Source organism: Dreissena polymorpha, chromosome 5, assembly GCF_020536995.1.
Source record: "Dreissena polymorpha isolate Duluth1 chromosome 5, UMN_Dpol_1.0, whole genome shotgun sequence".
In the NCBI taxonomy this organism is placed as follows: Eukaryota; Metazoa; Mollusca; class Bivalvia; order Myida; family Dreissenidae; genus Dreissena; species Dreissena polymorpha.
In genome coordinates, this window is record NC_068359.1 from 118089823 (window position 1) to 118108840 (window position 19018).

At 35.3% G+C, this 19018-nt stretch overlaps 2 protein-coding genes and 1 long non-coding RNA gene across 3 annotated transcripts in view; 1 reads left to right on the forward strand and 2 right to left on the reverse strand.

Moving 5' to 3' along the window:
- The window catches only part of LOC127832060 (uncharacterized), a 194152-nt gene that overhangs the window by 56278 nt on the left and 118856 nt on the right, over positions 1 to 19018 (reverse strand). The window lies entirely within an intron of this gene.
- The window catches only part of LOC127832059 (triosephosphate isomerase-like), a 199547-nt gene that overhangs the window by 46080 nt on the left and 134449 nt on the right, over positions 1 to 19018 (forward strand). The gene's annotated exons all lie outside the window — the stretch shown is intronic.
- Positions 507 to 3810, reverse strand: LOC127832069 (uncharacterized). Its single transcript, XR_008026668.1, has 2 exons — positions 3250 to 3810; positions 507 to 1541 (listed from the first exon to the last, which is right to left on the reverse strand). It is a non-coding gene; the product is annotated as an uncharacterized LOC127832069 (long non-coding RNA).

The following is a 19018-nucleotide window of genomic DNA, read 5'->3' on the forward strand; positions in this document are numbered from 1 at the left end:
TGTTCAATAAACCAAAGATAATCAAAAACAAAATGAGACATTTAACCCTGTACCACTCAAAAACGCACTAAGACACATTCGAGAATAAATTTAATTTAAGACCTTTCTTACTATATTAAAGTTTTAAAGGCTTTGTTTCCAACCCATGGATACTGATGAGCAGCAAACAGCATAAAACCTGAACAGATTGTGAGTTACTTGCAGGCTGTTCTGGTTTTATGATGTTTGCATGTAGAAAATTTAAAATTTCCTCAGAGCAGGAAAAGGTTAATAATAACACAACAGCAATTATACTTAAGTTATTTTAAGACTTCATACTAATGCAAGTAACTTGCAACTGTCTAACCAAAATCGGAGATGGTGGAGGGCAAAATTAATGGCTGTGCACCTTGAATTATCTATTCATACTCAAACAATATAATGTTGATCTACAGTATCTTGTACAGCATGCATCTAATACTACAGCCAAATTTGCTTACAAATAATACTACAAGAAACACAAGTCATTAAAGACTTAACTTTATTGCATCAACCATTTAGCAGGAATAAAATATAAAGAGAAAAATTATGGCAATTTTTTCATCTGAACATGCAAGTCTTCATATACAATCCCATTGCATATAAAAACGACAGTTTACTATTTTTCCGTTCTATATGTCAGCATAAAGACAAGATGGTATTCACTGTGCAATAAAACACAAGCAATCATATTAAAATTGCTTTTAATTATATGAACTGTACCTTCACTAACATTCAAGAATTTTAATATAAATACATGATGAAAGATGAGCTTTTTCTTGTCTCAAAATAACTTGATACTTTGCAATGACCAAACAATACAACTCAACATACAAATTATCCAACAAAATATATTTTAATGACACAATATTTTTATTCAACAATAGGAATAGCTTAAGGTTGTAACATATTACACTAAAGTCACAGTGTCAATCTAAGCAAAGAGTAGAATCATAAAGAGATGTCCACAACGGATGATGTGCAAGCTGGCTCTGACTCAGATTTCCACATCAGTTGATGTGCAAGCTGGTTATTACAAGGATGTGAACAACCGATGACGTGCAAGCTCTAAGACAGATATCCACAACAGAGATTGTCCTTGCTGGCTCTGACTAATGTCCACAAGTATATAACATGCAATCTATCTCTGACTGATGTCCTAAACATATGACGTGCAAGCTGGCTCTAACACAGATGTCCACAACAGATTACGTGCAAGCTAGCACTTACACGGATGTCCACAACAGAGGATGTGTAAGCTGGCTCTAACACTGATGTCCAAAAGAGATGACGTGCAAGCTGGCTCTTACACGGATGTTCACAACAGATGACATGCAAGCTAGCACTAACACTGATGTCCACAATAGAGGACGTGCAAGCTGGCTCTAACACGGATGTCCACAACAAATGACATGCAAGCTGGCTCTTACTCGGTTGTCCACAACAGAGGTCAGATGGGCAAGCTGGCTCTGCCTCAGATATGTACACAGAAGATGATGTTCAAGTTGGGAACACTGCTACAGCTATAAAATACAAAAACCATGTTTCATACTATCATATTATTTTACTACATGTATTTCTTCCACAATACAGAACATTATACTCATTATTAGCATTCTGCTATTGCTATCTGAAGGTTTACCAGATGCTATGTGTGAAGATAGTTCATACCAGAAATTAGCCGAAAAACACTTTTTAGACATAATGTGCATTCTGCTTTAAGATATATAGCTCAGAATTCACTGGTTAAATCAAATTTTTTGGACTAAATTGGCGTGGCATGCAGACAAAATGTCGAGTTTTGAAACTGTGTCGTATCTGGTGTGAATCTTGAGTTATTTAATTTGGTCAGTATATCAGATGTGTACACCTGTTATATGTTAACTGTAAGAGTTTAGAATGTCTTGACAGTCATTGTGTTTGTAATACATTGTGTTATCTTTCAGATTTGTGTGACAGTTAAATATAATAATCAATAATCTTGTTCTGCATGCCGGTCAAATTGTTCCGTGGTAAACACCTACCCATTGTGGTCAACTCGTACCTGTTTTTTAGTCAACTTGTACCTACCCAAACTAAACCCGTACCCGATATACAGAAATAGGTGTAGGATGGTTAGCTTATAAGTCAAACTCATAGAGACAATTTTTATTTTCCTCTTGATGTTTCCACTTAAATTATCTAAGCATTGCTCACGCAAGTTGTCTGTTGCAGATATGTATAAGCAGCGAAAGTGTTGATGAAAATTGACACTTGTGGTTGATGTCTTTCAAGAATTTTACAATTGTGACAAAATAAGACAAATGAAACAAGTTGAATAGTTTGAATGAGGTATGAGTTGACAACAAGAGCACCGCATAACGGGTGCCACGCTCTGCTACAGGTGCTTGTCAGATTATTTTTTTTTAGAGGTCACAATGACCTTGACCTAGTGACCCAAAAATGGGTGTGGCGTGTAGAACAAATCAACATGCATCTACATATGAAGTTTCAAAGTTGTAGTTGGAAGCACTTTATTTTAGAGCCAATGTTAAAGTTTTATAGAAGAGGTCACAGTGACCTTGGCCTTTGACCTAATGACCCAAAAATGGGTGTGGCGTGTAGAACTCATCAAGGTGCATCTACATATGAAGTTTCAAAGTTGTAGGTGGAAGCACTTTGATTTTAGAGCCTATGTTAAAGTTTTATATTAGAGGTCACAGTGACTTTGACCTAGTGACCCAAAAATGGGTGTGGCGTGTAGAACTCATCAAGGTGCATCTACATATGAAATTTCAAAGTTGTAGGTGGAGCACTTTGATTTTAGAGCCAATGCTAAGGTTTTAGCACGACGCCTACGGCGGACGACGAGCTGGCTATGACAATACCTCGGGTTTTCTCCGAAAACGCCGAGCTAAAAATGGGTACGAGTTGACCAAGGTACGAGTTGCCTTTGGGATGAATTGCCTGTAAAGCCTTGTTCTTGTTCTTTTTAATTGAAGATGTATACGGTGCTGGACTAGAGCATACGACTGCCATAACAATAACTTGGCTCTCTACTAACTGAGCTTAAGGGAAGATGTTTCTTACACACAAACACTATATTTCATTATTTGACGACATATGATTATGACGTGTTTTTGCGGGTGTTTATGTTTTAACAGAGACGTTTGCATATAGACAAACCGTGAAAACAACACTCGATGTTTTAATTGCATTAAAATTCATAATTCATGTATGTTAAATACTAACCTCATCGCTAATGTCATCAAAATTGATCACTCTTTCGCCCTTAAAAGGTTTTGTGTTAATGTGAAACAACCGTCATCATGATGACTGCATGAATGCTGGATAAGACGCGAGTTTTGATTGGTTCTTTCTAGGTGTCGGAACCAATCAAATTTTATCGCGTAACCACATAGCAACCCGAATTTCGTGCAGTAATTCAATGCTATTGAAAATCGCGCGGAGTAATGAATCTTCCGCGCGATTTTACATTAGCAACCCGCAATTTACATAGCAACCCGAGATTTGAACAGTAATTCAATGCTTAATTTTCGCGGAAGATATTTGTGTTCCGCGCTTTGTGGATTAGGTCCGCGCGATTTTATACACTACTATTTGTACAGAGTAGATAATATTAAGGTTCCGCGCGATTATTTGAGCCCGCATTCTCTACAGGGTTGAAAGATAATTGTTCCGACGGAAAATATATGAAAGTTCCGCGCTTTTTAGATTTCGATTTGTATGCAGTATTTTATGGCTATGCTGGCCTTGGTTTTTCGCGGAAAGTGAAAGTTCCGCGGAAAATGAAAATCCTGATATTTACTATATAAGTATATGTATTTTAGCGGGGGTCCCCTTTGGCTTTCCATACAAAGGACACATATTTTGACCAATTTTATGGTTTGTAACAATTGTATCCTGCACGCTTGTCCTAAATTATATGTTGTAGTGACCGAGATGATTTCCCTAAACGGGTTTCACGTTTACTTTGTCCAACGATAACCGACTTAAGCGCGGAATCACATTCATCCATACAGAATGCAATGTCATTCGAAAGCGTCTTCTCGTTTCTAGTAAAACAATAACTTAATCGCTGATTAAAGAGGCCTTTTCACGTTTGGGTAAATTGACAAAATTGAAAAAAGTTGTTACAGATTCGCAAATTTTCGTTTTAGTTATGATATTTGTGAGGACACAGTACACCTGAACATTTACCATGCTCTAAAATAGCCATCATAAGCATCTTTTGACGATTTAAAAAATTATTAAGCGTTGCAACGCGATATGAATTTATAATTTGGAGAGTTCTGTTGGTGTCGTTATATTTTGTTAAACCACGAGGAGTGCTTATATTAAGTATACAATACAGCCGTCATTGCATCTGGAAGGATAGCCGTGTGGTCTAAGTAGGGAAGTTTTTACTCCAGGACTCCAGGGGTCAGTGGTTCGAGCCCTGCTGAGGGTGACCTTTTTTCTTTATCTAATTTTATTCTTGATATTTTACTGTAGCTTTTTATATCCAATGTTTACATTTATCATTATAAAGCATTTAATGACAAACTAAAAAAATGCCACAATATGTGAAAAAGCCCCTTTAAGCAATCGTTGTCACTTGTTAAATATTAGGTTTGAAGTAATTATGTATCATTCAAGTACGCAAACGGATTTGAACTACGTTGCTACGAGTTGAATGCATATTTGTAGTTGTGTGATTCATTTGGAGGTGCGAGGTTTGGGTGGCTTTAAACTGGTTAAAGCCGCCACTGTTTTGTATAGACCGTTTGAAGGCTATGATGCAGCTTTAAAGGGATCGTTTCACGCTTTGGTAAATTGACAAAATTGAAAAAAGTTGTTTCAGATTCGTAAGTTTTCGTTTTAGTTATGATATTTGTGAGGAAACAGTAATACTGAACATTAACCATGCTCTAATATAGCCATTATATGCATCTTTTGACGATTTTAAAACCTAAAAATTATAAAGCGTTGCAACGCGAAACGATTGAATAATTTGGAGAGTTCTGTTTTTGTCGTTAAATTTTGTGAAACTACGAAGATTGCTTATATAAGGTATAAAATACGTCAATAATGTGTACTCGGCGGAATAGCTCAGTAGGTTAAAGCGTTTTTACTTCAGGACTCTGGCAGGACTCTAGGGGTCACTGGTTCGAAACCTGCTCCGGGCAATGTTCTTTTCCTTTTTTAAATTTTTTTCTTGATTTTTTACTGGAGCTTTTATGATCCAATGTTTACATTTATCAATATAAAGCATTTAATGAATAAGTTAAAAAAATGCCAAAATCTGTGAAAAGGCCCCTTTAATTGTTATGTGTGTATTGTCTTGAATCGTTGGAACAATCGGTCTGAAATAAATGAATAGTGAACTAGAATTTTTCTCCTTATCATGTGTACAATAAATGCATAAAACAAATATGTTCATCAATACATTGTATATGTATGTGAACTTTGTCGTAATCTCATACGAGGCACATGTTCTGACGCAGGAGCACTGGGTTAAACATGCCAAAGTCTGTAACTGAATTTTAAGTTGATTCGCGATTGTATTACCAATAACCTTTGCTAACAAGCAATGATTGTTGTATAACGGTAAATGCCACTAACTTCATTGAGATCGACTATAAAAACTATCTTAAATTGCGCATATTACTACCAATAAGTACCTACGGTATGAATGCACAAGTAGTGCAGCAGTTTACAAACAAAAGGGTCGGGCTGGACTAACCTGATTATACGTTTTAAAATTTATCGTATCGCTAAACCGTTAACATCCGGTAATAAAAAATAGGGTGACCAAGTTATGAAGCAAAATCAATTTGCAGTGTTATGGATACACGCCGGGTATGCGAATACTTCGTTTACGGATGGCACTTCACTAACAGAGAACAACAAACGCCACGCGCTAGAGGTAAGTTCCTCTGTTTTATTTAAAGTTATATCCTAAAGATTAGTCTTTAAGACAAGACACATGGTCGAGTTGATAAATGGTGTATCCTTTTGTATTGGGAATACACAATTTCACGGAAGAATGGTACAGTTTTGCCCAAAAAATAGAAAATTCGATCGGAAAACAGCATAAACTGAATGAAGAGTAAACATTTTAACAAAATAAAACTACTTAGAATTATTGCAAGAAATTGTTTGCTATTCCAGCATGTAGAGTAATCACTGTGCTTCAAATACTGAAATTTTGATAGCATTCAATGAAATATAAACAAAGATAGTGCATGTTGTAATAGGTGGCATACATAAAGTTGCAGGCACTTTGTTTACCGATAAAGGGCACTTCAGATTACAGAGACTTTCAACAAAGCGGGCACTCTAATAACTGAGTTTTATCTTCTATCTTAAAAGCATTTATTTATATTATGGCTATTCATACGAAACATTTTGAAAATATATTTTTCAAAAATCACATTACTATTAATTTATACTATGTTGATTATAATTGCAATTTTCAAATAAGATAATATTTATTATTAAATAAATGTGTACGGATAATGCGGATCAACACAATCGTGTTTAATTTTACTTAAGCAGGGCTCTAGATAACGGTAGTGAAGGGGTCTTTATGAGGCAAATACACATTTGTTCTTTATAAATTCCTTTGTCGGTTGTGCTTATTTGAATCGCATCATCAAGACGATACTTATGCGTAGCAACAAAATTAAAAAGAGAATTGTAAAACACCCTTAATTTTGAGCCCTGCTTATAGGGAGCACTTCCCTTTACGCAACGCTAACGTTTGCTCGAAGTGCGATTCACCTGACCCTAAATCACTGTATTGGTTGAGTTTTAAGAATCACGGTTAAAATTAAATCGTAAAAACAACTGATTCTGGAAAAAAGGAATGCGTACATAAAATGTTTAAATGTCATATTATGGAGTCAGTGCTTAGTATACCCCCACAAACGAAGTTTAGGGTGCTATATTGGATAGAACTTTATATGCAGCATGTGTTGTGTTTATATTAAAAACAAAGACGGATATGCATAATTTTTACACCACTGTCGTGTGATTATATCAACCCCGCCCGTTCTTTTATTGCTATTTTCGTTTATTGGCATTGAGCCAAAAAGTTCCAATAGAATTTCGAACCTGCATCGCTGCTGATATTAATCTCTGAGAGGCAGTTTAAGCAGAGTGATTATTCATGACATGCTATCTAATATATAAGTAAATAGCCTTAGTACCTTCATTTGAACATAAAGATAAATGCTTTAGATCAATCGCTTAGAACGTAATTAAAAATATATGGTCATATAGATTTTACTCATTAGACATATCCAATTTGTTTAACATTTATCTTTCACATTTATACCAAATCATAATCATATTTCAAAGGGATAAGAACATGCTTCGGTAATTCGTTTTTTATTTGCGTACTAAGTACATACATTTTTATTTATTGCCTGCTTACTTTAACAGTATTCCACAGCGAATTCTGCATTTTTGATTCACAAAAAACGAGTGTGTAATATCTGGAAAAAAGTGTCTAGATGTCGGGAAACGAAGTGCCATTGTTTTTTAGATGATCGGTAAACGAAGTGCAGATGAAAAATGTGCATGCGACTCTTAAAGCATTTGAATTTTCTCAAATACATTAGTAAACTAAAATGTAACATGTTGTAACATTACTGGATATATTGATCTTTTATTTCGAACAGTAAGCACGTTCTTGATTTATTTCCAAGTATGTTTATTTTGTTTAAATATGTACTGATCATTCAATTCATGCTGATTATCGATGGACTTTTATCGTTTTTTTTAATAATTCACCGTTTTTTTGAGAATTTCTTTCTTCGCAATACGAAGTGCTATACCATTAATCACCCAAACAATGTTCTGTGTCTAAAAACCAAATAAACAGAACATAAATACAAAAAAGCTGAAGAACTCACCTCTCGCGCGTGGCGTTTGTTGTTCTCTGTAAGTGAAGTGCCGTCCGTAAACGAAGTATTCGCATACCCGGCGTGGGATATAGAAGTATAAAAACCAATCTCAACCGAAAGAAACCAGATATTTCAATTTCGACGAAAATAAAACGAGTAACTTCGTCGTTAATTAAATCTGGTGCTTTCAATTCTGTTTTGCACTGCAAGTAGTTTATAAAAATCGATGTTCAACTATGTGTTACCTTTATGACTTGTGACAAAACTCTCGATTAACATATTTTTGGAAGTTATTTGACTTGTTATTACCTTCCTTGCATTAACTTGCGTTCATTTAGTCGTTGATAATCTGCTCTATCATAATTAAATGTTATAATGCTGCTTTAATAATGTTTGTATATTATGTATGTGTTGTTTAATGATAATGTAGTTTATCCAGAATTTCGGAGAAAGTTTCGTCATCCGTTTCGACTTTAACAGAGTTACAGTTTCTTTATTCCTAACTTGTATGCTCTTATCAATTATCGTGTTGTTGGAGCGAAGTCTTTACACTCAGAGTCCTGTTGTCGACCAATATTCAACCTGAGAAGATCTACAGGGAGAGGGATGCATGTTGATTGAAGACCCGAAGTCAGAAATAAGCGATATTAGCACTGATGCTGATAAATTGTTTTCTCTTTCTGACCAATATGGCACACCGGTCAGAACTATCTGCAAACACCAAGGCTAAATTTACCACATAAATACTCTTTTAGCATGAATCCATCTAATTTTCAATAACGCTAGGCGTTCAAATATGTACTTTTATAGCTTTTATTTATATTCTTGAAAACGGCAAACAACGCACCTTTATTCAAACACGAGATTTAGCGGGTACATTATTGAGAGACAAACAGTATCAACGACTCAGAAAGCGGATACAAATTTAACCCAATTACCGGTATGTCTAGTGGACTCTCCCATCCTTCTAAATTGGATCAATTTATTTCCAAAATTAGGGATGTCTAGTATAATTATTTCTATATTTAGAATGTTTCTTACAGAAATTCCTTTAAGCAAACAGCGCAGACCCAGATGAGACGACGCATCATGCGGCGTCTCATCTGGGTCTGCGCTGTTTGACAAGGCTTTTTTTCTAGACGCTAGGCATACATGGGTTAATTTAATCAGTTAAAGAGAATTATTGTATTTCCCGAATGTTTAGAACATTAGCGTTGGTGTTACGAAATATTTATCCTGGAATTTGGGGTTGCAACCGATTCGGTCGTAGTAATAATAATCAATGTATCAATTAGGGAAGCATTAAAGAAATCAACAAGCTAATGCACTGCACGTGTGTAGATAGCTATATAACCACAATAAACGATTTACCTGTCTTATGCTGTCTTAAACCCCTTAAAACAGGTTTAAGTACCTGATGCTTCGCATAGCGGTGACGACCATTGTGGTAATAAAAATACGGTTAGTGTAATGTGTTTTGTTACATATTTTTCCATTATCCAGTCATTATGTAACTTGTCTTAAAGGAACGAACAGACGATAATCAACATTTTTATCCCGGTAATGTGTATATATTTTCAATTTGCATTCATGAACACGAATATTTATGAAGCAAGTAGCAGGTGTACAACCTAAGACTTCTTCTGTGACGCTCACGCCTTTATCTGTTTAGTCACTTTAATTTCATATTAAGACCCAGTTTATGTAAAAAATATATTAATATATGTATTGTTGCAATTGTACGTATTATTACTTTGTATAATCATGATAATTTACTCTGTAAACACTGTACGCTTAATTTGTCCACTTGGGCTTTTGACATTCTGGATTTTATGTTCAAATAAACTTGAAACTTGAAATCATTAAAAATTATTGAATACTATTACATAAATGGAGTTTTATAAGTTTCATATCCATAACATATATTTATATAGCATTCTCATTTAGGTCGGTAACAATCCACAACAGAGCACATGTTCATACATGAGCTTACGTGATAAGGCCTACATTGGCTTTAGAAAATGTTGCCAAAATTGAATGCTGGATTTATCGGTTGACAGCGTTAGATAAAACATATAAAAGTGTTGTTTTTCTGATCGGGATTTTGATAAACTTAGATTTTTTCGACTTATGAATTGATCGTTTAATATTTGAAAGTCACGCATGATGCGGCGTCTCATCAGGGTCTTCGCTGTTTGCTTAAAGGAATTTCTGTAAGAAATATTCTAAAGATAGAAATAAGTATACTAGACAACCCTAATTTTTGGAAATAAATTGATCAAGTTTAGAAGGATGGGAGAGTCAACTATGCATAAATGGGTTAAATACTGGCACATTTATTAGCCCACGTGTCTCCCAGAAAATGTCCAGTCAGTTTCGCTATGAGCATGCAACGCAGTTCGTCAAGAGCACGTTTCGTCACGTGCATTGTATGAACGTGAATCTACACGTGGTATAACGAATTTGCAGTTTCATTTGAATATCAGAGTTAAAGAAAAACAATTTTGTATACAAAATTGATGTCGCGTCTTTTATATTAAATATCCGCAGAAATTCTGACATTCGGAATGCAAATTGGATTGGCAATCAAAGCAAACTTCTTGCAGTGAATGTATTATTGCAAATGATGGGTGCTTGGTATGATTTAATCAGACATTTAATTTGAACAGTCATTAAGGAGTGTGCATGCAAATGCGGTGATTGACAGACAGGCTTTCGTATGTACTTTACTGTATTGGCGGAATGTCGATGAAATCATACACAACTTTTCAATATTTACGAACATGATGTGCATACATCTGTTTAATGTAAATATAAAATAAATAAGTCTAGAGCTATTCTTACCTGCACGAGCTTTAGGATGTTGCATAGATCTAAAACAACATTTATTAAGACTCGGGGTATGGTTTGTATGCCATCTCTCAGCAAATAACAATATAACGACTACACATTAGTTCATGTGATTGAATTTATTGAAACCTTTTTTTTTCATTGAATGTTGCGTTTCTTGCATTTTAATACAAATAAACGAGAACATATTAATTAATTGTTTTACTTGTATAAATTGAATTTAATCTGCAGTGTGATGTATATCGTAGTAGTAACGGACATTAAGAAGTGTTCCCATTATGTAGGGAACCAAGATAACGAGTACATTTATTTTATAAACCCAGAACGTCGTTCTGCAGTAAATCATATTTGATCGCGTGCACACTGGTTTGGTACGAACCAACTTTTTTGAACAGGTCGTCTTGACGTAAACACTTCTGTAAATGATGTGCATTTCCTGTATAGAACAGAACGTTCAAGTGTACAGCATCAAGTAACTACATTATGGGCCATGATGCATATCATGAACATGTTTAATAACAAATCTGCCCTTAGTAAAAGGAGACCGTTTTGTTATTGCGTGAAATGATATAATAATTGCCTCATTGAGCTTCAATATCAAAGTGTCGTCAACTTGTGCAACTTCCTGTTTTAGAGTGTTAAAACCATGATACATTTCGTGACGTTCTAACAATGGAGATGGTCAGAATGATCTGAAAAGTAAGGCATTATCTTCAGATACCTACTATCTATTGCTAATCCTCACCCCCCCTTCCCCGTCCACACACACTGATATGGGCATCGTTTACTCCTTCCGTCGGGGAGTAATTCTTACCTGATCTGAATTGGAACTGTGTGTAAACATATGTTTTGTTACACTATGAGTAACTTATGATCGATCCATCATTTTTACATATTTTAAACTTATTTGATCAATTATATAGAAACACATGCCATTAAGAGTATTAACGCTCAGTTTAGCAATTATACTGAGCAACACAAACTAATTCAGATTGATTTCATTCACAGACAGCTGTTTTCAAAATATCACGTTTCATTCGGCACTAAATGGCCATAGACAAAGTGTACACCAAGTATCGTAGAGATTGGCAAACGTCTGTAGGAAGAATCGACTTATTTATTACAGAGTAACTAGTTTTGATAATAAACAAAGTGAATCATATGCACTGTTTAAAGAACGATGTTTGCAGTCTCATACACGTCTATGTGTACTACATAACTTCACTGCTCGCAAGCGAACGTTTCACTCGGTCTAATATTAATGTTAATTCTTCCACACACCCCGAAGTGTTTGCCTCATTGTGAATGATTAGCACACGTTCATTATTTATTTTAAGTGACAGGTTTATCACGAGATCTCTATTATTATTGCCAAAATAATAAATCAGCTTACGCCCGCTTTGTCAAGTGTTTTTGTCTGTCTTCTTTAGCAACTTATGACAATATGACCAACAAGGCAGACTGAGTATTTCTTGACGATACGCTAGGAAAGCTTAAAGGTAATATCGTCTACGAAAGTGTTGAGATTCATATAGATTGTTCAGCGACACAAACTGTTAATGTGCTGCTTGTTGTTATTTTCTCGTCTGTGCTTCAATGTTTAATGCCTGCTTGTTGTTGTTTTCTCGTCTGTGCTTCAATGTTTAATGCCTGCTTGTTGTTGTTTTCTCGTCTGTGCTTCAATGTTTAATGCCTGCTTGTTGTTGTTTTCTCGTCTGTGCTTTAATGTTTTATGCTAAATACCATCATGATCACCCTGGGAAATATGCGAAGAAAAAACATACGAGTCGCGTTTGGGAAAACAGGGTTAAATGCATGTGAGTGAAGTGTCGTCCGAGATTAGCCTGTTCAGTCCGCACAGGCTAATCAGGGACGACACTTTCAGCCTTAACTTGATTTTCGGTAAGGAGGGACTTTTTTAAAACTAAAAATACCATAAAAGCGACTGCACAGGCTAATCTGGGACGACACTTTTCTCACATGCATTAAACCCAGTTTTCTCAGATCGCGACAGGGTGGACAAGTTTTTAGATAGCGTATTGTATATTTGGACCTGTACATATGTGCTATTTATTAAGTGATAGGGAATAGAATGCCATTGATGGTATTGCTGTGATCAGAGAGAACATCAGCGTATTACTCACTATACATGATGCTCACACGACGATAATTGAGCTTCTCCTACAAACATTATCATCCATTTACATTCGAATCAAATTTAAAAAAAGATTGACACGTGCGGAATGGCCTCTATCATTCACTATCGACAACACATAAAGGATGGACTATAGTTGACGTCCGATTTTGTTCTTTAAGTTTACATGCAACGGTCGCATGTATGCGTGTGTATGTCTTCTTGTGCACGTTCAAGTGTGTCGATCGAGCTACCTATATATCTTATTATTATTAAGTCCTCAAGCGCTCCTTCACCGTGATGAACCAAAAAGGAAACAATAGCATGTTGGTGGTAAATAAGCATGATACAAGGACGCAAAACTTAGACAAATGAATTTAATTGAGTTAACGTATACATATTAATTTAAAACTATTCGTAAAATATTGGATACCGGAACCTCAAATGTCCATGTGAGTTTTATTCGTTTCATTTTTTTTAAACTAGCTACTACTGCACCAATACAACTTCGTGTTATAAAGAAATTAATAAATAATGCTTTAGAATATCTTACTGTCTGTCATAGCCTTTAATATCACTGTCTTAATAGCATTTGACGTTTATAAATGGAAAACGCTTATTAGAGAATTGACAGTTGTACAAACACCGATGACAAAAAGCTTTTCCAGAGCGATCACATTTAATAAAGTAATTTCATTGATACATATGTCCTTTATAATATTAGACATTGAAACACAATGCTTCATTATTTCGGGATTAAAGTGTTGAATCCGTGGTTAATGTATTAATTTGCGATTATGTTATCATCGGTTTCATTTTCAATCATTTCCAAACCTATAAAAAGGAGAAATTTCAAAGGCCGGCATAGCTATATCATGCAGTCAAAATCGTTATTACATATATCGATCCTTTTTTTTATTTTTTTTATTCAATATCATACATATAATGTAAACATGTATATGGTCACACAACACAGTGATTGTTTAACGCAATACAGTTCAGACATGTTATACAAGATATGCTCATATATATATATATATATATATATATATATATATATATATATATATATATATATATATATATAATTTTATTTTTTTTTGAGAGAAAGATATATCGATCCTAACATTTATTATTTTCGAAAATTGGTGAAACGCATCTTTGTAATAAAGAAGGACTGACCTAAAATATTGAGTAGCCTTTGTTAGGGAAAATAAGCCCACACACGTTTAGCTTTCTCGCAAACAAAGTAAAATTAAAGCTGCGAGGTATTGCCATTACTTTTATACGAAAACTTCCGTCATGATTGACGATATAGGTTAATTTGTATAGTATATATACGAGATTCAAGAGCCGTCTCGGAAGAATATATCGTGTTCTTCAATAGTCTCATTGATATATATAAATTGTGAATATCAATAGCAATTAATCAGTTGGCATTTCAACGGTAGTCTTGTTGACTCTAGTAGACAAAACAAATCGAATCAAACTGTCTAGTTACGTTATGTAAGCAGGTTAAAAATCGCATCATACTTGCTGCATTGAATGAATTATGGCAAACGTGAGATGGTTTTATGTAGTAATGATTCAATCAGACAAGTCTCTAGGGCATTATTTATATTATGATTGGATATGGGATATAAATGGTTGGAAATGGTGCACTATTAGTCGTATTTGTGGAACCTAACATAAGCCGTTGCGGTATTTATTTGCACCATATCAATTTATCATTACCAGAGACTGTACAAAATAACTTGAATCAGATTTAATAAAAACAGTCGCCTGCCTATGAATTATAATTTAAGAATTATCAATGTCGTGAATCCATTTTATAAGATAAAGACAGAACAAATTATGCATTGAAAAATATTTAAAACATGCATAATGATAGTTCCCATTATATTGGCTACATTATATTCTCATATTTAATCAAATCGGCCAATGGGCCGAGTGTTCCTTTCCGAAAATAATCATAACGCGCGGCTTCTACTGAACAAAGTAGACTGAACACAATCAGCCTAAGACATCGGTGACAAATTAAATGTATCCACAAATTAAAGATAAACTTAAAATTATTGAAAATAAAACGTAGACCAGAACTGGGATAATTAAAAATCGGTTGCAAGGAAAACTGTAATGTAGATTAGATCGATACCACTATTTAAGCTTAAAAATGAGTCCTCAAAGCACGAAATTTAGTAAACGAAACTCTGACCTACAATACAACATAAATTTTATGCATATAACGGAGCAATTACAACGATATGCACTTTTAGTTTCTGTTGTTCTATCCCTTTTTCTCCATGGTAACGTTTGTATCGAATTCTCACCATAATGACCAAAAACACGATCGACTAAATCTAATGAGTTGATCGATTTATATTATTCCCATAAAGTTTCCAATCATGTGCTACAAGCACACACTCCGAAGTACGTTTTGGATTTGTTCAATATTTTTATTGAACTTCAAAATAAATCCTCGCGTCCAAATTGTTGCCCTTAAAATGCAGCGTGTCAAACATATACTTATGTAATGGAAATTAATTGTAGTGAGTAAACAAAATATGATGATATGTCATAGCTTTACCGGACGTCTTTAATGCGCCGTAGCAGCATAATTTTGGTCGGACCGTTGGTCATCGGGCCGTTATGTCCGAAGCGTGATATACATAATCAGTTTAAACTTAAAATGTCTCCTCTGATAATGCACCATCTACCGTTGTGAAAACATAAATAAACATCGCTGAGGAAAAAGGCCTTTTTGCACATGCGTTCACCTAATCCAAGATTAGCCTGTGCAGTTTGCACATGATAATCATGGAAGACACTTTTTGCCTAAACTGAATTTCGCGATTAAGAGATTTGATTTAAACCACAATTACAAAAAAATAGGAAAATGTCGTCCCTGATTAGCCTGCGCGGACAGGAACACAATATTGTCCGAAATGATTTTATTGATCATACATGCAGTTCAATCCAAAAATATGCAGATCTCTTTAGATATACCTTATTTCACCAGTTACATGTACCTAAGGCGTTACACTTAGCATAAACACAATAATAATTGATGAAATAGCTGTATAGAACGTGCATACAATTATTCGCAAAAGGTTATTACATTTTACGATTTCCTTTAGCGAACAGGAAGCGACATGGTTCTAGCATTTTGGAGCTTTGAACAAAAACGTAATGGTTTAACTGAAGTGCGTTCATAGATACAACTGTTTGAAATTATCACGGTATCTGAATAACATGCACAATTTGAACATTTTATTGCAAAAACTCGGCGACTGTAATTAGTTTACCCTTTCATTGACGTGTTCAATTATCTTAAGTGTTTAAATTGGCGATAACTCCAATTTAAAATGACGAGGTTTAAAAAGATGCACATTTCATTACGATAATCATAAACATCAAATCCACGGTTAATATAGCCTTTGTGTGCGTTATGATGTGTACCACTTTCAGGCATTATTTATATGACCAATATTGTAAACCTAACGCTGAAGCAATCAATCTCCACGCAGAGTTGTCGTTCCTTGCTCTCACATACAACTCTGCGAAATGCTCAGCTTGCCATTTTGCCTATAAAATAGGTAAAACCGAACAAACGCATTCAATGTATATTTGATTGGATATTTAAGATCGCATGCATTAAATTAAGAAATATGACTTTTAAATGTACGATAAATCGTGCAAAATCTTGCGAGTTTTAATGCAACTCTTTTGAACTTTTTTACGCAAATGTAATCATTCCACGCACTTCACAAATGTAAACAATTGAACATAATTGTTATTGAGTGACGTTAGGAATTGCTTCGACGTGTGTATGTATGTTGGTTTCTTAACACCAAAAAACCAAATTAATTTTATAATAATGAATTAAGACTGATATAATATATCATGGTATGAGATGGTTTTCTTTAATGCAGTGAATGCAATGTAACCGTCGTGCAAGAGATTGTTTAGAATACTGTAACCTCAATGATAAACGCTTGGAATGATCATGACATGAATCAGACGCTTTCATAACAATAGTCCGTTCTGAGCCCAACACAGAGGTGAATGTAATGTTTATCCCACAGCTAAATGATTTTATAGAACAAATACGGCTCATAAAGAAAATATAAGGTTTTCTCCACGGTTATTTTTAGATAAGGTTTATTCCACAGTTATTTTTAGAACATAGGGACTACTTTTTTGGCCTTTCACCCCTGATTGCGTCATTCAGCTCATTGGGTACGCAGTCGTTGGACGAGTTAACGAGTGTGTGTGTTTGCGATGGATTATTAAGAGGATAAAACACGGCTGAGCCAGGCCGAGCAGTGATAATCGGCCCACAGGAAGCATAACGGCCCGAGGGCTTTAGCGACCTGGGGCAGATTATCACTGCCCGGCCCGGCTCAGCCGGGTATTTAACGTCTATAATGTATATATCGTACGATAACCGTAAGTCGACCATGACCTAATTTCGACCACTTTGTTTACATTAAGAACGCGGCCATTTGGATGACGTCACACGCAAGCGCTCCGAGTATTTTGATGAAGTTACATAACTACGCTTATAAACAAAAACGAATAAAAACAAAATGAGGAAAAAACAGGTAAACTTGCATTTCAAAATAAAAATTTAACTAAAATTACACAAGTTTATCTATATCCCATACATTTATTGGTCCTCTTTATTAAATTCCCACAAAAATTGAAATGTGAAGCAGACGATCTTAACATAACACTTTCATTGACAGCGCTTCATATCGGAAATAGTAGTAAATCGTAGTAGATTTAAGGCAAAGCTTTTTTTATTAAATTGGTTTTCAGACCTCTTCATAATGGTGATTTTTTTATACTTTTTTTTCTTTTAAGGCTTATCCAAAACGACTTAAACAGACAAAGAAACACAGATTGTACTCCCCAACAGCTTTATCAAATGCCAACAAGCTAGTAAAAAAAGATGGTGTCTCTGTAAGAAAAGCGGCTGCCTTGTTCAACGTCCCAAAAACCACTCTAATAGATAGAACGGCTGGAAGGGTCAATGTTAACATTATGTCTGCAGGAGCTTTGCCTTTGTTTACGTATGAAGAAGAAAACAAATTGGTTGAACATTTAAAAAAATGGCTGAATATGGCTATGGGTATACCAGGAAAGAGTGTATAGACATTGCATCTGACTACGCTGTTCAGTTGGGTAAAAGAACGAAGGATAATCCCCTGTCTCTAAAGTTGATTTATGTTTTTTTTAAAGCGCTGGCCAGAACTCAAAGTTCTCAAACCAAGAGCCCTTGATCATGCTCGAGCTAAAATGGCCTCAAGGCAGACCATCTCGAATTATTATCACAACCTCAAAGAAACATTAACAAAATATGAAATGACTAATAAGCCCCACCTGATCTACAACATTGATGAAAAAGGGGTAACAGTTAATCACAAACCACCATTCATCGTAGCCGGTGCTGATTACTGTCCTTCATCTGTCACTTCTGGAAAAGGGCAGACAATCACAATAATTGGATGCGGTAATGCAGCAGGTCAAGCTATACCCCCATTTTACATTTTCCCAGGCCAACGAATGAAATCTGACTTGTTGAATGGTGCAGCTCCAGGCTCTAATGGTACAGTAAGCGAGACCGGATGGTCCAATGGTTGCGTTTTTCGCACCTACTTAGAGCAGCATTTCCTGAAGTTCACCCCAGGATCTAATGACCAGAAGAAACTACTGATACTTGATGGCCACAAATCACATGTGTCAGTTGGTTTGACAGAATGGGCTCTGGAACACAACATCATCATATTTGTTCTTCCCCCTCATTGCAGCCATATCCTTCAACCTTTAGATATCGGCTGCTTTGGACCGTTCCAGAAGATGTATGACAGCCTCTGCCATCGACTAATGCGCCAAACATCAGCTGTCATTACACGCTACAATGTGTGTGAGGTCGCATCAAAGGCATACATGAAGTCAATGTCTGCTGAAAACCTTACTTCATCATTTCGCCGTGCAGGCATATACCCGTTTAATGAAGACGTTTTCGCCAGCCAATGTCTTATCCCAGCTGAAGTTTTTCAGCACACCGAGACAGAAACTTCAGACAGCCAGAAAACTGTTGAAGGTGGGATACAAGTTG